General features: G+C 36.3%; 1 pseudogene; it reads left to right on the top strand.

Annotated features, from left to right (window-relative positions):
• The first annotated feature begins 97 nt into the window (after positions 1-97).
• LOC113085449 (regulator of nonsense transcripts 2-like) lies at positions 98-21,631 on the top strand (annotated as a pseudogene).
• Positions 21,632-21,664: the final 33 nt, after the last annotated feature.

Here is a 21,664-nt window from a genome sequence, read left to right as displayed (position 1 = left end):
AATTTCAGGGGTATATTTATGTGTTATATCATGTATTTATCTAGGTTTGCATTTTTTTTATCCTCACGTATTTTTTAGGTGAATGCTATTTTTTTGATCAGGCACGTTTGGGGACGCCGAATTCAGGGGTGAGGGTCCTAATATTGAAAACTATCAAGCGCCGTCATTTACAGGCTAAACTTATGAATTTTAACGCAAGCAAATGAGGTAAGACGGACATTTTATTCAAAACACAACCGTGTTCATATGACTGACAGAAAATCTCTTTGTTACTACTATTTCCGTCTGTTTGCGTAATAAACGTGTTGATATTTGATCTAAGAGCGGCATCAAATAGCTAATGCTAATGCTAATTCACAAACACGCAGCTGAAACATCAAATCGCTTTATTAAAATGATCGCATTTCTGTTAAACACGATGAACTGTATAATTTAAAATTGTAATTATATTGAGATGTCCGTGGCAGACAGTATTTGTCTAGCTTTTGTTAATGCAGTTGTTGCGATGTGTTTGTTACGTGTTTTTTGTTTGTTTACTTGCTTGTTACTGAGACTGTGAGTCTTTATTAGGCCAGAGAACGCCATACAAAGTAGGATACGTGTGTGTGAGAGTGTTTGTGTGTGGTTTATCTTGTTTGAGTCTGAGAACGGTAGCGGAATGTGGCTGAATTTGAGCCTAAAGACATCAGAGTCATGTTAATGAAGCACACCGGAAGCTGATCACCTGAACGTGATTGACAGGTCACCCGATTTTACATAAATCAAATAACCAAGCCATGGCCAAAATGTGAGGTACATAACCAGAGCAGACTGAGATGATATATCCCATAATGCAATAGTACAGTTAAGGTACAGATTATTCAGAGAGACTGACATTTTTAATGAATTTGATGTCAAAATAGTTGTAAAAATTTGATGAAATGTGCAAAACTAAATAAAATGAACATAAAAACAAGTATTTAGATTTAAAATATAGTAAAAATTTTATTAAAAGTGGCAAGTCTTGTTAAAAAAGAAGTATTCTGTATACGGTACATTGTTTGCTGCTATTACAAATGTTTAAAAAAAGAGTGCCGTGTACAGTAATAAAGTTTGCTAAAAAGCTAAATATTTTTTAGAACAGTATGCCATGTGCAAAAAAAATATAAGTGCAAAATATATATATAAAAAAATGTATACAGTGTAATTATTAAATGCAAAATTTTGATTAAAAGTGCTTCTAAAGAAAAATAAAAAATTTTTTTTAATGAAAATAATTTTATATTTAATTATTTACAGTATTATTTTACAGTATGAGTTTTCAGTGCCAAATTGTTTGCAAAAACAAAGTATCTCGTGCAAAAAACACTATACTTTATTTAATGCAAATAATTTTTTAAATGTGCGCCATATGCAAAATATCATAAAATATTTTTGAATGCAATATATTTTTCAATGCAAGATTGTGATTAAAAATGCACAAAAAAGAAAAAGTATACAGTGACATTCAAAACAGCCCTTGGTTTGATGTGTTTTATTGTTCTGTTCTGTTTTATTTTGCAGTAACACTAGCAGTATGCCTGCTGAACGTAAGAAGTCCGTCAACACGGAGGAGAGAGAGACGGGCTCCTCCAGCAACAAGGACAGAGACACAGATCGACAGGCCGCCGCGCCTCGCGAAAAGAGCAAAGACGAGACCAAGATGAGCACCAAGAAGGACGGAGCCAAGACGGCCGAAGAGAAGAAGAGACGTGCCGAGGAGGACAAGAGAAAGAAGGAGGAGAGGGAGCGGAAGAAGAAAGAGGAGGAGAAGCAGAGGGCAGAGGAGGAGCAGAAGAAGAAAGAGGAGGAGGAGAAGAGACAGCAGGAGGAGCAGGAGAAGAAGCTTCTAGAGGAGGAAGCTAAACGACTGAAAGAGGAAGAGGCTGCTCAGATCAAGTGAGAGGGCTGGACCACGTAGCTCTAATGTCTCTATATTGTTTTCATAACACTAAAGGAACCAATATAAAATATGATTAAATATAAAAACTGTAATCTTCCTACAGGATGTAGTGATTGTTGGAACAAGAACCCTAGCTCTTTGAAAAACATAATTTTCAATTTTCAGCATTCTGATTAAAGCTACACGTTTTATATGATGTTATATAAAAAAAATGATTTTGAATATATTTTTTGTTTTTGTGTTTTTTGTTTTAAACCAGACAAGATTGTTACTTGAAAAAATTAATTTGAACTGAAAAAAAAAAAAAAAAAAAATGTCCAGGATTAAAATATAAAAAATAATTTCATAATTTTGCTTTGCAGGGTTATCATAGCTAGCAAAAAATAAAGCCATAATTAACACTTTAAATAAAATAAAATATTTAAAAACTAAACATAGATCTAATTCCAAGAAAATAAAAATAAAAACTTTTACGTTTTTATATTTACACACAGGAGAGAAAAAAATATCTATAAACAAAAAATAAATAAAAACAGTAAAAAAAAACAACGATGGATACAGTAAGTAGAATAATTATGGTCTTAATTAATAACATTGCATTTTATTATATTGCATATAATAAAATAGCATTTTCATTAAAATTTGCTTGATATACTAAAATAACAAAAACTACAAAATGAAAAAAAAAAACTAAATGGAAGAAATTGATAAAAATGACAAAAACAAACAATTTTAAATTAAAAATCAAATTAAATTAAATGTATGCATTTAGCAGACGCTTTTATCCAAAACGACTTACTTAAGTTCAGGCTATCAATTATTACCTATCATGTGTTCCCGGGGATTCGAACCCCCAACCTTGCGCTTGACAAGGCAGTGCTCTACCACTTGAGCTACAGGAACACTGAATTTTTTATTTTTATGTCAGTTGCTAATAATAATAGCATCTGATTGCTGCTGAAATGCTTGTTGCTCAGAGTGTGTTGTTGGTGTGTGATCAGGGAGAAGGAGGAGGCGGAGCAGCTGCAGCAGGAAGCGTGGGAGCGTCATCACAGCAGGAAGGAGCTGCGAGCCAAGAACCAGCGCGTGCAGGAGACACGTCCCGAGGAGGCCTTCTTCAGCCGCCTGGACTCCAGCCTGAAGAAGAACACGGCCTTCGTCAAGAAGCTCCGCACGCTCACGGAGCAGCAGCGCGGCTCGCTGTCGCAGGACTTCGACTCGCTCAACCTCAGCAAGTACATCGGTGAAGCCGTGAGCTCCATGGTGGAGGCCAAGCTGAAGATCTCCGACGTGGGCTGTGCCGTGCACCTCTGCTCGCTCTTCCACCAGCGCTACGCCGACTTAGCACCGCTTCTCCTCGCCGCCTGGAAGAGACACTTCGAGGCCAGAAAGGAGGAGAAGGCGCCCAACGTGAGCAAGCTGCGGACCGACCTGCGCTTCATCGCCGAGCTCACCATCGTGGGGCTGTTCACGGATAAAGAAGGACTGTCGCTCATCTACGAGCAGCTGAAGAACATCATCGCCACCGACCGAGACGCGCACACTCACGTCTCCGTCATCATCAGCTTCTGCAAGCACTGCGGAGACGATATCGCCGGGCTGGAGCCGAGGAAGGTCAAGAACGCGGTGGAGAAGTTCGGCTCGACCTTCCCTCCCAGTCAGATCATAAATACTGAGAAACAGCAGCCGTTCCAGAACCTGCTGAGAGAATATTACACCTCGCTCACCAAACACCTGAAGAAAGACCACCGAGAGCTGCAGAACATCGAGAGACAGAACAGGTCAGTCCGGTCACATTTACAGGTTCACACAGTTGTTTGCAATCTCACGATTCGATTGGATTTCGACAAAATTAAACTACCATCTAGAGGCCATGTGTGCATCTTCTTTTATTTCAGTGTCATATATTTATTCAGTAAGAATAAAATGACAAATTCAGACTGTAAAAAATATATAAAAAAGTAATAAACAAAATAAAAAAAAATGTGTTTCAGGTTATATACGAAATAATTAAAAATGAAATAAAGAATAAAGATATAGACATGTGAAAAAAAAAAAAATATATATATATATATATATATATATATATATATATATATATATATATATATACATACATATTAATTAATTGACAAAAAAAAGAAAAGAAAATGACTAAAATAGAAAAATAAAAACAATTTCAAAATTCTTATTAGAAACCATAATAAAATAAAACTAATAAAAATGGCCAAAACGTTCAAATTAAACTGAAATCAGAAAATATTAATAAAAGTGCAATAAAATGAAGCTATTAAAAATATTGAAAACACTACATAAAATGATTAAAACTTTAACTAAAATGAATAAAATCAAGATATTTATTGAAAACTGTAATAAAAGAAAATAAGACTGATGTTCACACAGGCTGTTTAATTAAAGTGCCCCCATTATGCCATTTTTAAGGTTGCTAATATTGCTTTATGAGTCTCCTAAAACAGGTTTACATGCATGTAAAGTTCGAAATAGTCGAAAAGGCATAATAGGGGCGCTTAAGTTCCTAACTAGCATAAATGCCTTTACTTAATTGAATCCCAATCTAATGAGTGAGTCATTGAATCATAAACACTCTGAACATGATCTGTGTTTCTGAATGTGGTCTTCTTCTCCAGCTCTGGAATCATTTCCATTGATTGCATTAGAATAGCGATGATGATGATGATGATGATGAGTGTCTCTTGCAGGCGTATCCTTCACTCTAAAGGAGAGCTCAGCGAGGACAGACACAAGCAGTACGAGGAGTTCGCCACGTCTTACCAGAAGCTGCTGGCCAACACACAAACGCTGGCCGATCTGCTGGACGAGAACATGCCTGAACTTCCTGTGGACAAGACCATCCAGGAAGGTGCGACGGTCGGCACGGCTTCACCTGTGTGAGATCTGGTCTGGGCATGTGTGTGATTTGTTGTTGATCTGTGTGGCAGAGCACGGTCCGGGCATCGATATCTTCACTCCGGGGAAACCGGGAGAGTATGATCTGGAAGGAGGGATCTGGGAGGACGAGGACGCGCGTAACTTCTACGAGAACATGGTGGATCTGAAGGCGTTTGTCCCTGCGATCCTCTTCAAGGACAACGAGAAGAGCAGCCAGACCAGCAAAGGTGCTACTGCAGTATACTGTCATAGTATTTATTCATATTCAGAATTAGTGTTTATTTGTACATTTTCTTGCTTTTTTTCATTCTAGTAAAATGTGGATTTATTTTGTTATGTTTTAGTGAAACAGTATGTGGTGTTTGTTGTTTGTGTGCAGAAGCACGAGAGGGGAACAGCACTGAGGAGCTGGAGATCGAGCTGGAAGCGCTGGACATCACCGATGAGCCGATGGATCTGGACACAGCCGATGAGACTGAAAGTGAAGAACTGGCCAAGAAGATACTGGATGAACAAGGTGAGCTGGCTTTCTCAATGAAACACACACATCAGTGCACCTCCTAAACCTCCAGAGCGCACTGAAGAGGTGTCCAGCATCTTTCCAGCAGCCACAGTTTATCTGTATTTGGCTTTATTTGTGCAGATTCGTTATAAGCCAGTGTTTGAATTGTCATGTTGTGTGTGTGTGTGTGTGTGTGTGTGTGTGTGTGTGTGTGTGTGTGTGTGTGTGTGTGTGTGTGTGTGTGTGTGTGTGTGTGTGTGTACAGAGCAGGAGGACGAGGAGGCCAGCACCGGCTCTCATCTCAAACTCATCGTGGATGCTTTCATCCAGCAGCTCCCAAACTGCATCAACAGAGACCTGATAGACAAGGTGAAGACTTCTAACACACTCACACACACACACACACACACACACACACACACAGACATAGAGTCTCTCTCTCTCTCTCTCTCACACACATACACACACACACACACACACACGCACACACACACAGAGACTCATACACACACACACACACACACACACACAGACATAGAGTCTCTCTCTCTCTCTCTCTCTCACACACATACACACACACACACACACACACACACACACACACACATACTCATACAAACACACAGAGACTCACAAACACACATACTCATAAACACACACAAACACACAGAGTATCGCACACACATACTCATACACACACACACACACACACACACAGAGAGAGACTCACTCACGCAATCACACACACACACACGTGTCTGGTCAGAGAGACTCACTCACGCACACACTCACACGCACACACACACACACACACAGAGAGAGACTCATACACACACACACACACACACACACAGACATAGAGTCTCTCTCTCTCTCTCACACACACACACACACACACACACACACACACACACACATACTCATACAAACACACAGAGACTCACACACACAAACACACATACTCACAAACACACACAAACACACAGAGTATCGCACACACATACTCATACACACACACACTCACACACACACACACACACAGAGAGACTCACTCACGCACACACACACACACACACACACACACACACACACACACACACACACAGAGAGACACACACACACACACACGCAATCACACACACACACACACATAGTCTCTTATACACACACACACACACACACACACACACACACACAGTCTCTTATACACACACACACACACACACACACAGTTTGAATAATTTTAGTACTTCAACTTAAAATTCTTCATTTTTAATTTTTATTATACATTTTCCATTGAATAATAATAATTGTATTTCCTGTTTAGATTTTGGTATGTTTTTATAAAGCTTTACAATAAATACTTTAATTTTGTTTAACATTTTCAGATTTCATTTTAGTAAAAAAAAAGTTTTAGTAATTTCAGTACTTCTTTAGTAATTATTTAGCAACACTCAGTTCTAGTTTTTTCCTTGAACACACGTTTTTTGTTAAAGTTTTCATTTTATATCAGTCATTTTGTTATGCTTTTATCATTTTAGAAAATGTATATTAAATGTATTTTATTTTTATTTTAAGTTCCTAAAATCTAATAGTTTTCACGTTGTGCTGTTGGGTGGTTTGCCTGTTGTGTGTGTTTTCAGGCTGCTATGGACTTCTGTATGAACATGAACACCAAGTCCAATCGCAGGAAGTTGGTCCGAGCTCTTTTCACGGTGCCCAGACAGAGGTGTGTGTGTGTGTGTGTGTGTGTGTGTGTGTGTGTGTGTGTGTGTGTGTGTGTGTTCACAGCATCTATAGATGTGAACACTAGATGGAGCCAGGGCTCTTGTGTTTTCAGTCATTTGATCTCATCAGGTGTTGATTCAGATGAAATGGTTAAATGTCTGTGCATTAATAGTTTTACATCTGTGTGTGTCAGGCTGGATCTGCTGCCGTTCTACGCTCGTCTGGTGGCCACGCTACACCCGTGTATGTCTGACGTGGCTGAAGACCTCTGCTCCATGCTCAAAGGAGATTTCAGGTTTCATGTGAGTGTTTTTCATTAGATAAAGACTGTCAGATGAGGGATTTAAGCATTAAAACAGGTGCCCTTGGGTCTGTGTGTGTGTGTTCCCTACAGATCAGAAAGAAGGACCAAATCAACATTGAGACCAAGAATAAGACGGTGAGGTTCATCGGGGAGCTGGCCAAGTTCAAGATGTTTTCCAAAACAGACACACTGCACTGCCTCAAGGTGAGCTGATGACCCCTACACAGTGTGCACTAACTAGGGAGGACAGCAGTAGTGCTTCACTATGAAGTCCATACTGAAGTAAATAACGTAATGATGGCAGCTTCTGTTAATAAGATTTGTTTTTATTAAATATGTGCTATTAATTAAAGAGGGAGTTAAGTGCAGTGTTTTATTTTGAATTAATATTAAAAATAATTTTTGGTCTTTGAAATGAAGCTAAAATAAAAGAGAGATATTAGATGAAAATCTTAAACTTTAAAAGCTTTAAAACAAAAATAGAAATGTTAATGCAATTAATAAACTAAACAAACTAATCAGCATTTTTATAGTTACATGTGACTGAAACTAAAAATGTAACAAAAACTTTTACTTGAAATAAAATTAAAATATGAAAAAAATATGTATTTTTTATTTGAACTTTAAATACTAAAATAACTTAAAAATTATATAGACATAAATATGATCTTAAAACGACGTAAAATAAACTAAAATAAAGATTAATATTAAAATATTAAATAGAAAATATTTTTTAAATATTTACAAATATAACAGTATAAATATAAAATGACATGGAGACTAACTGATCAAAAATAAATATGTTTAACTTGACGTATTAAAACTGAATTTAAAACTGAAAAAAAAGACTAAAACTTACAAATTTTAACAAAATATAAAAATATCCTGAATATTAATAAAAACTATAAAAGTATCTCAGTGATACTAAAATCACACTTGAACTAATTCATAAAATAAATTTAAATTGAAGTGCTTAAAAGTACTGAAGTACTGAAATTAAAATATATTAAATATTTAAAAAATAAAAAAAATGACTGTCAAACATAAAATCAATAAAAACAAATTAGCCAAAAAAATGTATGAACTAAAAAATATATTTAAAAAAATTATACATTTTTAATATAATAATAGTATATTAGTAATTCTAAAAGAGCACAGGTTCAGTAGCATTGATAGCAGTGATATTAAAGTAACACTGACTGCTGAAACTATTGTATCATGATCTCTGCAATACAGACATTTATTCCAGCATCTCTAACACTGTGTGTGTGTGTGTGTGTGTGTGTGTGTGTGTGTGTGTGTGTGTGTGCGTGTGTATGTAGATGCTGCTGTCTGATTTCTCTCACCATCACATCGAGATGGCCTGCACACTGCTGGAGACGTGTGGACGCTTTCTCTTCCGCTCACCGGAGTCTCACCTGCACACGAGCGTCTTACTGGTCCGTCTTCACACACACACACACACACACTCATGTAGACCTGCCCTCTTCATACTGACACTGCTGAGCATGTGTGTTCCCAGGAGCAAATGATGCGTAAGAAGCAGGCTCAGCATCTGGATGTGCGTTACGTGACTATGGTGGAGAACGCGTATTACTACTGCAACCCTCCGCCGATGGAGAAGACGGTGCGCAGGAAGAGACCGCCGCTGCAGGAGTACATCCGAAAACTGCTCTACAAAGACCTGTCCAAGGTCACCACTGAGAAGGTGCGTCACGCGTGCGCTGGACACAGGGCTTCTCCCACGGCCCGCATCCTGCTAAATATCAACATACTGAATGAAGTTTTGTCACTTCCTGTCATCAAGCAGTGTGTATGTGCTCACAGGGCCTTTTAGTAGCTTGAAAATAAAACCTAAAACTGTGAAGGAAAATAAAACTAAAATTGTGAAGGACTTATATACAGAAAGCATCTTTTATAGTTACTAAAGCTGTCAAACACTTCAGTTCAGCACTGATTATATATTCTGTATGTGTTGATTTTTTAGAAAATACTTAAATATACAATTATATTAATATCTCAAATTATTATATATTGTAAAGCTATAATACTAGTCTACATATTACGTAAACAAATTTAACATTGTAATATAATTTAAAATGTATATGAAAATACTGCAGTGACTAATATATTAGAAAAAAAAATTTAATACTTATCAAAACATTAAAAGCATGAATAAATTATGCAAATACTGTATATTAAATTTTGCATTATTATAAAAGTATCTATTGTTTAATAATGTTATACTTTTAGATATAGTGAAATAATAAATGCATATAATAGAAAATACCTTAAAAAAGCAAAATATAAAAATGTATATTATAGGATTTTTAAATTATCTATTGTTTAATAATTGTGTGTGTGTGTGTGTGTGTGTAAAGTATAAATACAATGAAAAATTATAATATATAACATAACAACATGTATTTGTTCATTTATGCATTTGTTCATTTATGCATTTATTTATTTATGCATTTAATAATTTATGCATTTATTTATTTATGCATTTATTAATTTATGCATATATTTATTTATGCATTTAAAAAATGCACATCATTGAAATTAATGTATATATTATATTTATTTTCGGCTGTTCTCACGAAAAAGCGAGTGTATTGAGTGTTAGCGTGTGTGTAAAGTATCATCTGTGTGTGTGTGTAGGTGTTGAGGCAGATGAGGAAGCTGTCCTGGCACGAGCCTGATGTGAAGAGTTATCTGATCTGCTGTATGATCAACATCTGGAACGTCAAGTACAACAGCATCCACTGCGTGGCCAACCTGCTCGCTGGACTGGTGGCGTATCAGGAGGACGTGGGCATTCATGTGGTGGACGGCCTGCTGGAGGACATCCGCCTCGGCATGGAGGTGTGTGTGTGTGTGTTTACATCACTTGACTGCATTGCTTCTACTCCAGTGCAGTTATAATAACAGAATGTGCAGTATAATGCAGAGATGTTTGTCCTGGTGTGTGTGTGGTTCTCAGGTGAACCAGCCCAAGTTTAACCAGCGGCGGATCAGCAGTGCTAAGTTTCTGGGCGAGCTGTATAACTACCGTATGGTGGAGTCTGCCGTCGTCTTCCGCACGCTCTTCTCCTTCATCTCGTTCGGCGTGAACACAGACGGTTCTCCGAGCCCGCTGGACCCCCCGAACACCTGTTCCGCATCCGCCTGGTCTGCACCCTGCTGGACACCTGCGGACAGTACTTCGACCGCGGCTCCAGCAAGAAGAAGCTCGACTGCTTCCTCGTTTACTTCCAGGTGAGGACCAGCCAATCACAGACAGACGAGCGTATGACACGTCTCCTGTGATTGGTGGAAAAACCTGGGCTGTCAATAGAATAAAGCTTCATTCTGAGCTCATTCAGAATTAAATTCCACTATACTAAAATAGTGTTTGACTGTAAATGTAAACATATGATCATTGAAAATCATACTAATATAAGATTGTATAAATGTTTTTGTAATGTTTTACATATAAAAAAATAATAATACAGTGCATTGTCTTGTTTTTTTTTTATCTATACATTAGCTGTTTAGATGATTTTTTTAATGCATCATTTACATTCACATTCCTGTGAAGCAATGTCTTTATCAAAACTTGCCTCCCAAAAATAATTATAAAAAAAAAAAAAAAAGATTGTATTTGCATAATAAAAATTACACCTATTTTTAGGTACATTTAATAATTATTTTGCATTGTGGCATTATTATTATGATGGCAATTAAACACATTTAATCTTAATGCATTAACTGTTAATCACACAAATGTATCACTGTTAATCATTAATGATTTGGTGCTCAGTTATTAACAGTATGTTCCATATGTGAACCGCTGTGTGTGTGTGTGTGTGTGTGTGTGTGTGTGTGTGTGTTTCAGAGGTACGTCTGGTGGAAGAAGAGTCTGGACGTGTGGACTAAAGACCAGCCGTTCCCCATCGACATCGAGTACATGATCACAGACACACTGGAGCTGCTGCGGCCCAAAATGAAGCTGTGCTTGTCTCTGGACGAGGCCTGTGCTCAGGTCACACAGCTGGAGAGAGAGTTCCTCGTCAAACTGGGTAAAACACTCGTCTGATACTGTGTGTGTGTGTGTGTGTGTGTGTGTATGTATGTATGTGTATATATATATATATATATAGTTATTACTGATAGAAATTGTGCATTTTAATTTAATTTTTTTATAATTTAGTAATGTTTTTATTATTCATTTTTATTATATTTTCTTTTTATATATATTTGTATATATTTTATTTTATTGTATTGTTTAGATTTAATGAATTTTGTTTTAGTTTTAGCTCATTTTAACTTTTTACATTTAAGTTGAATCAAAAATTAGTTTTGTATTTTGTATTAAATTATTTTTTCTGCTTTTCTTTTTTTTTCTTTTTTTTATGAGTGTGTAGGTTTAATATATATTTATTTCATTTTTACTCATAGTTCCGTATTAAAAGTTATGTCTAATAAAATCTTCTGTTTTATTTTTTATAATTGTGGTTGCGTATTGTATTAGTATGTTGATTTAATTTATTTTAGTTTTAAATCTGAGTTTAATTAAAAGTGGAATGATTTTTTGTTTAAATATTTAAATGTTTTTTTTTAATTTAGGTTGAATTTATTTCCTTAGTTTATTTTTAGTTTTAAATCTGTTTTCGTTATGTTTTCAGGGAGTCATTTTAGGCTTCAGTTTTATTTTAATACATTTGATATTTGTTTGGTTTGTTATTCATAACATAACATGAAACAGATTATTCTAGATTGTGATCAGATGAGATATTCACTGTTGGACGGGTGCTAGTGTGTTTTATTCAAGTCTACAGAGCCGAATATGGCCATACTTGAGGAAACACCCACATACCATCACACCACCCAGCCCTAGTGTGTGTGTGTGTGTGTGTGTGTGTGTGTGTGTGTATGTGCGCAGCCGTTCTTCTAGTTGTTCCGCTCATGTTTCTGCTCTTCCCGTCGAGCAGCATTCCTCACACAGACACATGTTTGTTTCATGCGTGTTCGGTCATTGATGCTTCACACCTGACGTGTGCTGAGAGAAAGACACACATTCCTGCGGAGAGTGTAAGAGTATCAGTATTAAAGCAGATCAGACACAGAACAGCTCTTCAGGAATGCTGTCGTGTGTGTGTGTGTGTGTGTGTGTGTGTCGTCTGGCTGGTTTTAAACCACAGTCATTCAGTAGTGCTGCTGGTTTATTTTTATCCCTTGTGGTCTGGTTTGGTCAGTCGCAGCATTCCTGTGTGTGTGTGTGTGTGTCCAGGCCTGGAGAAAGACGGCCGCTCCTCAAGCGCCATGAGCGAGAACGAGCCTCTGGAGGAGGAGGATGATGATGACGAAGACGAGCGAGGAGCGGAGACCGAGGAGCAGTCTGGGAACGAGAGCGAGATGAATGAACCCGAGGAAGAGGTGAGCTGTGATTGACAGCTAGAAACTCCGCCTCCTGGCTCAGTCTTTATAGTCTACTTTTACATTAGTTTAATGATTTATGCACAGGTAAGGAAACACATACCAGCATGAGTCACTACAAAATCTTAAATTCATTTGCAAATCAAAAAAACAAACACTTGAATTGTATTGATGTATTAATTAATACACACATATACACACACACATTTTATATATATATATATATATATATATATATATATATATGTATGTGTGTGTATATGTATTATAAAAAATATATATATACATTTACACATTTAAATTAAACTCTATTCATAAAATTAAATTAATTTGAAAAGTTATATATATATATATATATATATATATATATATATACATATGTATAATTATATTTACTAGTTCAATTAATGTTCTTACTTTAAAATACAAACACGTTTATTAATAATAAAATAATAAAATAAAAGAAACACTTTTACCAAGTGCCAAAAAGGTGCAAATTACTTTACTTTGATAAAACTAATTTTGTTCATTTATAAATAAAAATACACACACTAATATAAACATAAAAGAATACTATTTAAGTATATATATTCATTTTGTGTGTGTGTGTGTGAAATATTCAAATTCCAATTAATGTTATACATTTAAAATACATTTAATATTAAATTGAATGTAAAAATTCTTTTGATAACAGCACTCATGTCCATTTATAACTAAATCGCAGATAAACACATTTTATACACATATTTTAAACAAACTTAGCGCTTGGAAAACAGATATTTCACTTCATCTTGATGGAGTGTTTAGAGACGAGATGTCTGTATGAACCGTGTGTTCTGTGTGGCACGCATGTTCAGGACGGCTCTGAGAACGAGGAAGAGGAGCGTGAGGAGGAAGAGGAGAACACAGACTATCTGACCGACTCCAACAAAGAGAACGAGACGGATGAAGAGAATAACGTGAGTGTGAGCTGCAGCTGATGTGTGTGTGTCTGAGCTCGGAGCTAACGCTGCTGTGTGTGTGTGTGTGTGTCTCAGGAGGTCACGATCCGCGGTGGAGGACTCAAACACGTGGCCTGTGCCGAGGACGAGGACTTCATCCAGGCGCTGGACAAGATGATGCTGGAGAACCTGCAGGTGTGCTTCAAACCTGCCCTCTCCACTCTCTCCACTCTTCATGTGTGTCGTCTTCTGGCTCTTAGTCCACGACTGGATGCTGTAAAGACACCCACGTGAAGAGTTTTTCACCAGTAGTCATGTGGTCTATTTTTATGGTCCTTTCATGGTGTATTTCTGTCAGGTTTAGGGAGGTTTTCTACTGTAGACCACAAAAAATAACAGTATTTAAATTGTGGAGGAGGAATAAAAACTATAGCTATAAAAAAATGTAGCGTATAGCTGTGCAGTGAGAAATGAAATCCATTTAGTTTTTCAAGTTTATTTTCAATTCAAGTTTATTTGTATAGCGCTTTTTACAAAACAAATCGTTACAAAGCAACTTTACAGAAAATTATGTTTCTACAATATTTAGTAGTAGCTAGTAGTTTGTGCACATTTGACAGGATTTTAGAAAAACTAAAAAATAATAATAATACAAGACGTAGTCAGCTAGACGATGAACTATCAATATTATTAATTAAGTTATTATATGATTAAGTCACACATTTAGGAATAATTGTTAGTTCTGTTGTTGATTCAGGGTTAGCATCATCTGAGGTCCTCTGAGGGTCAGCATCATCTCTTCTCAGGTGTTCTGGATCCAGACTGGAGCTTGTGTAAATCCTAGTTACCACGGGATGTGAATCCCGTGGCAAAACATAGAAACAAAATACAGACATCTTTAGCATAGCTGCTGATCCAACAAAGTAAAATTAGTTTAACCCAAGCTAATGAATAAAAATGCACCTTTGATCAGATGCAACTACACTCACAATTAAAAAGATACATTATTCGAATGCTTGGCGAAAGAGATGTGTTTTTAATCTATATTTAAACAGAGAGAGTGTGTCTGAACCCCGAACATTATCAGGAAGGCTATTCCAGAGTTTGGGAGCCAAATGTGAGAAAGCTCTACCTCCTTTAGTGGACTTTGCTATCCTAGGAACTACCAAAAGTCCAGCGTTTTGTTTTTTGTTTTAGAAGTTACAAAAGTAAACAAAGATGATTGTTTTACAATAAAATACGATTCGAGTCTTTCTACTTTAACATTTTGTGTTAGTTGCCAGTTCTTTGGAATTATCTGAGAAATTTACTAGATGTTTTTAACAATCAGTTTATATTGTTCTTAACAATTATGTTAATAATGAAAAATACTTATTTTATTATATTTTTTTTAATTATTTAACTATTAAATTTTATTTTTATAATTAAAATTCTGTTTATTTAAATACAGTATTGTTCAAAATAATAGCAGTACAATGTGACTAACCAGAATAATCAAGGTTTTTCGTATATTTTTTTTATTGTTACGTGGCAAACAAGTTACCAGTAGGTTCAGTAGATTCTCAGAAAACAAATGAGACCCAGCATTCATGATATGCACGCTCTTAAGGCTGTGCAACTGGGCAATTAGTTGAATTAGTTGAAAGGGGTGTGTTCAAAAAAATAGCAGTGTGGCATTCAATCACTGAGGTCATCAATTTTGTGAAGAAACAGGTGTGAATCAGGTGGCCCCTATTTAAGGATGAAGCCAACACTTGTTGAACATGCATTTGAAAGCTGAGGAAAATGGGTCGTTCAAGACATTGTTCAGAAGAACAGCGTACTTTGATTAAAAAGTTGATTAGAGAGGGGAAAACCTATAAAGAGGTGCAAAAAATGATAGGCTGTTCAGCTAAAATGATCTCCAATGCCTTAAAATGGAGAGCAAAACCAGAGAGACGTGGAAGAAAACGGAAGACAACCATCAAAATGGATAGAAGAATAACCAGAATGGCAAAGGCTCAGCCAATGATCACCTCCAGGATGATCAAAGACAGTCTGGAGTTACCTGTAAGTACTGTGACAGTTAGAAGACGTCTGTGTGAAGCTAATCTATTTTCAAGAATCCCCCGCAAAGTCCCTCTGTTAAAAAAAAGGCATGTGCAGAAGAGGTTACAATTTGCCAAAGAACACATCAACTGGCCTAAAGAGAAATGGAGGAACATTTTGTGGACTGATGAGAGTAAAATTGTTCTTTTTGGGTCCAAGGGCCACAGGCAGTTTGTGAGACGACCCCCAAACTCTGAATTCAAGCCACAGTACACAGTGAAGACAGTGAAGCATGGAGGTGCAAGCATCATGATATGGGCATGTTTCTCCTACTATGGTGTTGGGCCTATTTATCGCATACCAGGGATCATGGATCAGTTTGCATATGTTAAAATACTTGAAGAGGTCATGTTGCCCTATGCTGAAGAGGACATGCCCTTGAAATGGTTGTTTCAACAAGACAATGACCCAAAACACACTAGTAAACGGGCAAAGTCTTGGTTCCAAACCAACAAAATGAATGTTATGGAGTGGCCAGCCCAATCTCCAGACCTTAATCCAATTGAGAACTTGTGGGGTGATATCAAAAATGCTGTTTCTGAAGCAAAACCAAGAAATGTGAATGAATTGTGGAATGTTGTTAAAGAATCATGGAGTGGAATAACAGCTGAGAGGTGCCACAAGTTGGTTGACTCCATGCCACACAGATGTCAAGCAGTTTTAAAAAACTGTGGTCATACAACTAAATATTAGTTTAGTGATTCACAGGATTGCTAAATCCCAGAAAAAAAAAATGTTTGTACAAAATAGTTTTGAGTTTGTACAGTCAAAGGTAGACACTGCTATTTTTTTGAACACACCCCTTTCAACTAATTGCCCAATTGCACAGCCTTAAGAGCGTGCATATCATGAATGCTGGGTCTCATTTGTTTTCTGAGAATCTACTGAACCTACTGGTAACTTGTTTGCCACGTAACAATAAAAAATATACTAAAAACCTTGATTATTCTGGTTAGTCACATTGTACTGCTATTATTTTGAACAATACTGTATTTAAAAAAATATAAAACACATTAAATTCCTTGTTTAACTGATTTGATTGTTTTTGTTACTTTTTTGCTACTTTGGTGCACAATAAAATAAATGTAACATTAAAGATTTTATTTAGTTTAAAGTTAGTGCAAAGTAAATTTATATAAAAATAAACATGTGGCAAATAATACTTATACTTCTTATAGCTTAAATACCTCCACAGAACTGACATGCATGTTCTTTAAGAATTAAACTAATTTAATGAAAATTGTCATTTAATTACAAATCAGTGCACAAACAATTTTAAATAAGTTGCTAAATAAATGTTATTAAAATGTAAAGAAAATAGCAAGATTTGTAAAATATGCATTATGTATTCCAGCTTCATATCTGAGTTTATCCACGAATGTCTTTATTCGTGACCTGGATAAATGTGTGTGTGTGTGTGTGTGTGTGTGTGTGTGTGTGTGTGTGTGTGTGTGTGTGAGCAGCAGCGCAGTGGAGAGGCAGTGAAGGTCCATCAGCTGGACGTGGCCATCCCTCTGCAGTTAAAGAGCCAGCTGAAGAAAAGCTCCGCCCCTTCCTGCACCGCAGACACAGACGCAGACGTCAGCGACACCATGCAGTTCGTCATGCTCACGCGCAAGGGCAACAAACAGCAGGTACAGCACGTGTGTGTGTGTGTGTGTGTGTTGGAATGGTTCAGGTCTGCAGGGTGTGTTCAGGATGTGGCTTTGGGAGTGTATACTACAGCACACACACACACACACACACACAGCGTCTTTGTTTTCATTCTGCTGGTGTCCAGTGACCCAGTTTAACCCTTCACAGTCTTTCAGAAACTTGACATTCATTCTTGACATATTTTCTTTTTGTCTAAAAGGTGGCAAAATAATAACAACAGTACAAGAGAAGTATTAACATTACAATTAGTATGGAAAATAAATATAACTAGTTTAACTAGTTAATAAAAATGCAAAAAATGTCTGCAATCTTTTGTTATGTGTTCTTTAAGAATAATTTAATATTGATTATTTAATAATTGAATGAATTAAAAATGTAAGTACATTTTACAATAGTGGAGAATGAATGCAAGCTAAATGTAAATATTTTTTTATTTATTATTTAAACAAGCAATTAAGCTAGGAGAAAGTATTTAAACTAAAAAAACTGACAAAATTGCCTTTTTAATTATTTTCTATAAATAACGTCATTATTTTTTAATACTTTCTTAGAGCCAAGTAAAATAATTTTAATTTTGTGATATTTGTATATTTTTTTGTTTCTTACAGCTTAAAATCTTAAATACACTTAAATAAAATTAATAAAAAATCTAATTCAACTTTTAATTACTCCATAAAATAATATTTTAGGAACAAAAAGGTGATATTAAAGGTGATATTTGTCCTTCTTTGTTAAAATACGTTTTCACGTGCTTCCTTAGTTTAATATTTCAGTTTTTCAACAGAAATGATACGATATTTTTCTTAGGATGACACAAATTTATTTTTCGTTAAGAAAGTAGAAACATAATTAAATGATTTAAACGAGGAGTTAATGGTGATATTTATCATTTCATTGTTAAAGATCCTTCCTCATGGTTTAATGTCTCTGTGTTCTGATGCGGAAACTGTGTGTGTGTGTGTGTTTCTCTCTCTCTCTGTGTGTGTGTGTGTGTGTGTGTGTGTGTGTTTCTCTCTCTCTCTGTGTGTGTGTGTGTGTGTGTAGTTTAAGATCCTGAACGTGCCGCTGTCGTCTCATCTGGCGGCCAATCACTTCAACCAGCAGCAGGCGGAGCAGGAGGAGCGCATGCGCATGAAGAAGCTGACGCTGGACATCAACGAGCGCCAGGAGCAGGAGGACTATCAGGGTGAGCCACACCAAACACCTGCTCTTTACAGACTGTGTGTGTGTGTGTGTGTGTGTGTGGGCTGTGTGCATGATAAATATACACAGTTCATGCACATATATTTATATATATCTGCAGTGTTTTCAGGAGTCTTGGTTTCGAGGGTTGAAAACACAGGAGTGGTGTAAACTAAAGTAAAAGTAGTAAACGTTGTGCGTTTTGAAAGGAAGCGCACCAGTGTGAACGGGGCCTCGGTGTGTGACGACGGTTTGTGTTTTCAGAGATGATGCAGTCGCTCGCTCAGAGACCCGCTCCTATAAACACCAACAGAGAGCGCCGGCCTCGATACCAGCACCCCAAAGGAGCACCCAACGCTGACCTCATCTTCAAGACCGGCGGCAGGTCAGACACACACACAGACACACACACACACACATACACACACAGACAGACACAGACACACACACACACACACACACACACACAGACTCACACACACTCACTCACTCACTCACTCACAATCAGAAGTAAAAATGACACACAACAAAATAGATATTCCCAACTTTCTAAATAGATTTGACTTTACATATCTAATGGTTTATTAGTTGCGAAGCATTGTGGGATAGTAATGCCCTCACAAAAACCCACAACTAGGGATGCACTATTAAAACCAAAATCATGAAATGACTTCTCAAATCACAGAGGCTGCATTTTATTTTACTGTGAAATATCACAATAGTAATAATTATCATTTTTAGTAGTAATATTAATTTGTATATTTTATTTATTTATTGTACTTATATTTAAAATCTAATTACTTATATTTAAAATCTAAAAATGTATTTAATTATTACCATCATCATTTTATATATATATATATATATTTTGGGGTTGCATGATTTATCAGAATAAAACCTGAATCAAGATAATGGCTCAGTGCAATTATTCTAAAGGTTTTTGTATTGTATAGTACAAAATGCAGTAGTAATATTACTTATTTTAATATTTTTAGTAGTGTATATATATATATATATATATATATATATATATATATATATATATATATATATATATATATATATATATAATGTATGTATGTATATCAGTATGAATTATAAAATATTATATGATTTTTTGACATTTAAATTATTTTAATTCTTTTTGAATTAAAAATTGTTAAAAATCAATAATTCTAATTGTTTTAATTTTTAATTTTATTATGTCTTGTATTTATTATTGGATTTATTTTATTATTCTTCAAAAAAAATATATATATAAAAGAATAACAATTCAATTTTATTCACTACTATTGTTTTATAGAAATTTTGGTATGTAATCAACATTTTTGTCCAAAATGCACAGCCCTACAAACAAGCACAACTAACAATTTTTTTTATATATATATAAAAATTGTCTAAAATCACTTTATTTTTTCTGAATTGTGCAGCCTAGATAGAACACTCACTGACCTCTGACCTTTGACCCCTTGCACTGCAGGAGACGCTGATGATGTCAGACCGAGCAAACGATGAGTCAAAGACAGCAAGAGAGACCTGGAGAGATGGACAGCGGCGCTGCTCTGGGACGAGCAGACAGAGACCAGCCGCATCAGACGGTGGACACGGATGGACACACACACACACACACACACACACACACACACACAGGCGGAGGTGGTTTTATCGTGCCAGGTACAGTTTGATGGTCCGTCAGTGAGTGAACGAGACTCCAACGTGAGGAAAACTCAGTGTTTTTGTTCTTCAGACTAACTTTGGGACATGTTTTATTCTCTTTACCTGATCGTTCCTGAGCGAGCCGTGCATGAGCTGAACGCAGCAGTAAAGTGACTTCCTGTGAGCGTGAGAAAGTCTGTGCTCACCAGCTTGTTTTACAGAGTCGCTGAACTCACTAACTAGTGCAGCTGATCAGAATGCAGTCGAACCGGACGCAAACACACACACACACACCTGTGGGTGGAGCAGGTAAGATCTAACGAGGCCAGCCCAACTCCAGCAAACAGGAACCACTGTTTCAGGCATCTGTAAAGTCACAAATTTGATGAAGAACAACTTAATCGCTGACGAAGGATGTTTTAGTGCTAGATGTGCAGCTCGTTCTGTCCACACACATTATTAAAGACGGCATGATTCAATTCAGGTTGATGAAATAATAATGTACTTTAAATATTACTCTAATGAGACGTAATTGTCAAAAAGTCTATCTTTCTGAATTCTCTGATGCGTTGTGAGCTCCACCTTTCTGCAGTTTTTGATTTAGTTGTTCTCTATTCTGTGGGTTTTTGTTCTTTTTGTATCGTGCGTTGAATTGCTGATTTTTCTAGTCTTTTCATCGACTTGATTAAATGTCGCTGTCAAACTTGGTGAACGTTTGTGAAGTTTCTATATCATTATTCGGATCGTGCAACTGAACATCTTCAGACACCTTCATGAGTTTCATTGAATTTATTCAGAAACAATCACTGGAAGATCTTCACCAATGCAAGGAAATATACATTACACAGAGCTGGAAATAAACTGTTGCTTTGTTTCGTGTGTGTGTGTTTTATATAGTGTCACATGTTCACAATCATGCATTCTGTGTCCTTCAATAACTGCTTCAATAAAAGCAAAAAACCGGAGTCGTGAGAAAAAAAAAAAATCTAAATATCAAAAACACACACAAACATAAACGAACACTCATCCTCATTCACTCTAGAACAAACACACCACAGGTAACAAAACAACAGCTTGGTGCTGATTCAGTCTCATGAGACCTACAACAGATTCGGATGGCTGTGGTTTAGTGTGGGACGAACTAAACATACATTTACGAGAGAAAGTTCTCCAGCTAACAATCAGCGTCCAGAGAACAGAAATACATTCCCATACAAACTACCTGCTGAAATAAACATGAGACGAGTGTAAGACATTTCTCCAGGAAGACCCTTGAGGTATTTCTTGTGTACAGTCTGGGTTTTTCAGAGATAACACAAAAAAAAGTTGAAGATACTAATACGTGAAAACGAAAGAAA

The sequence above is a fragment of the Carassius auratus genome, unplaced genomic scaffold (assembly GCF_003368295.1).
Source record: "Carassius auratus strain Wakin unplaced genomic scaffold, ASM336829v1 scaf_tig00041616, whole genome shotgun sequence".
Lineage (NCBI taxonomy): Eukaryota > Metazoa > Chordata > Actinopteri > Cypriniformes > Cyprinidae > Carassius > Carassius auratus.
The sequence above is the reverse complement of the archived record's forward strand: the minus strand, read 5'-3'. Positions and strand labels throughout refer to the sequence as shown.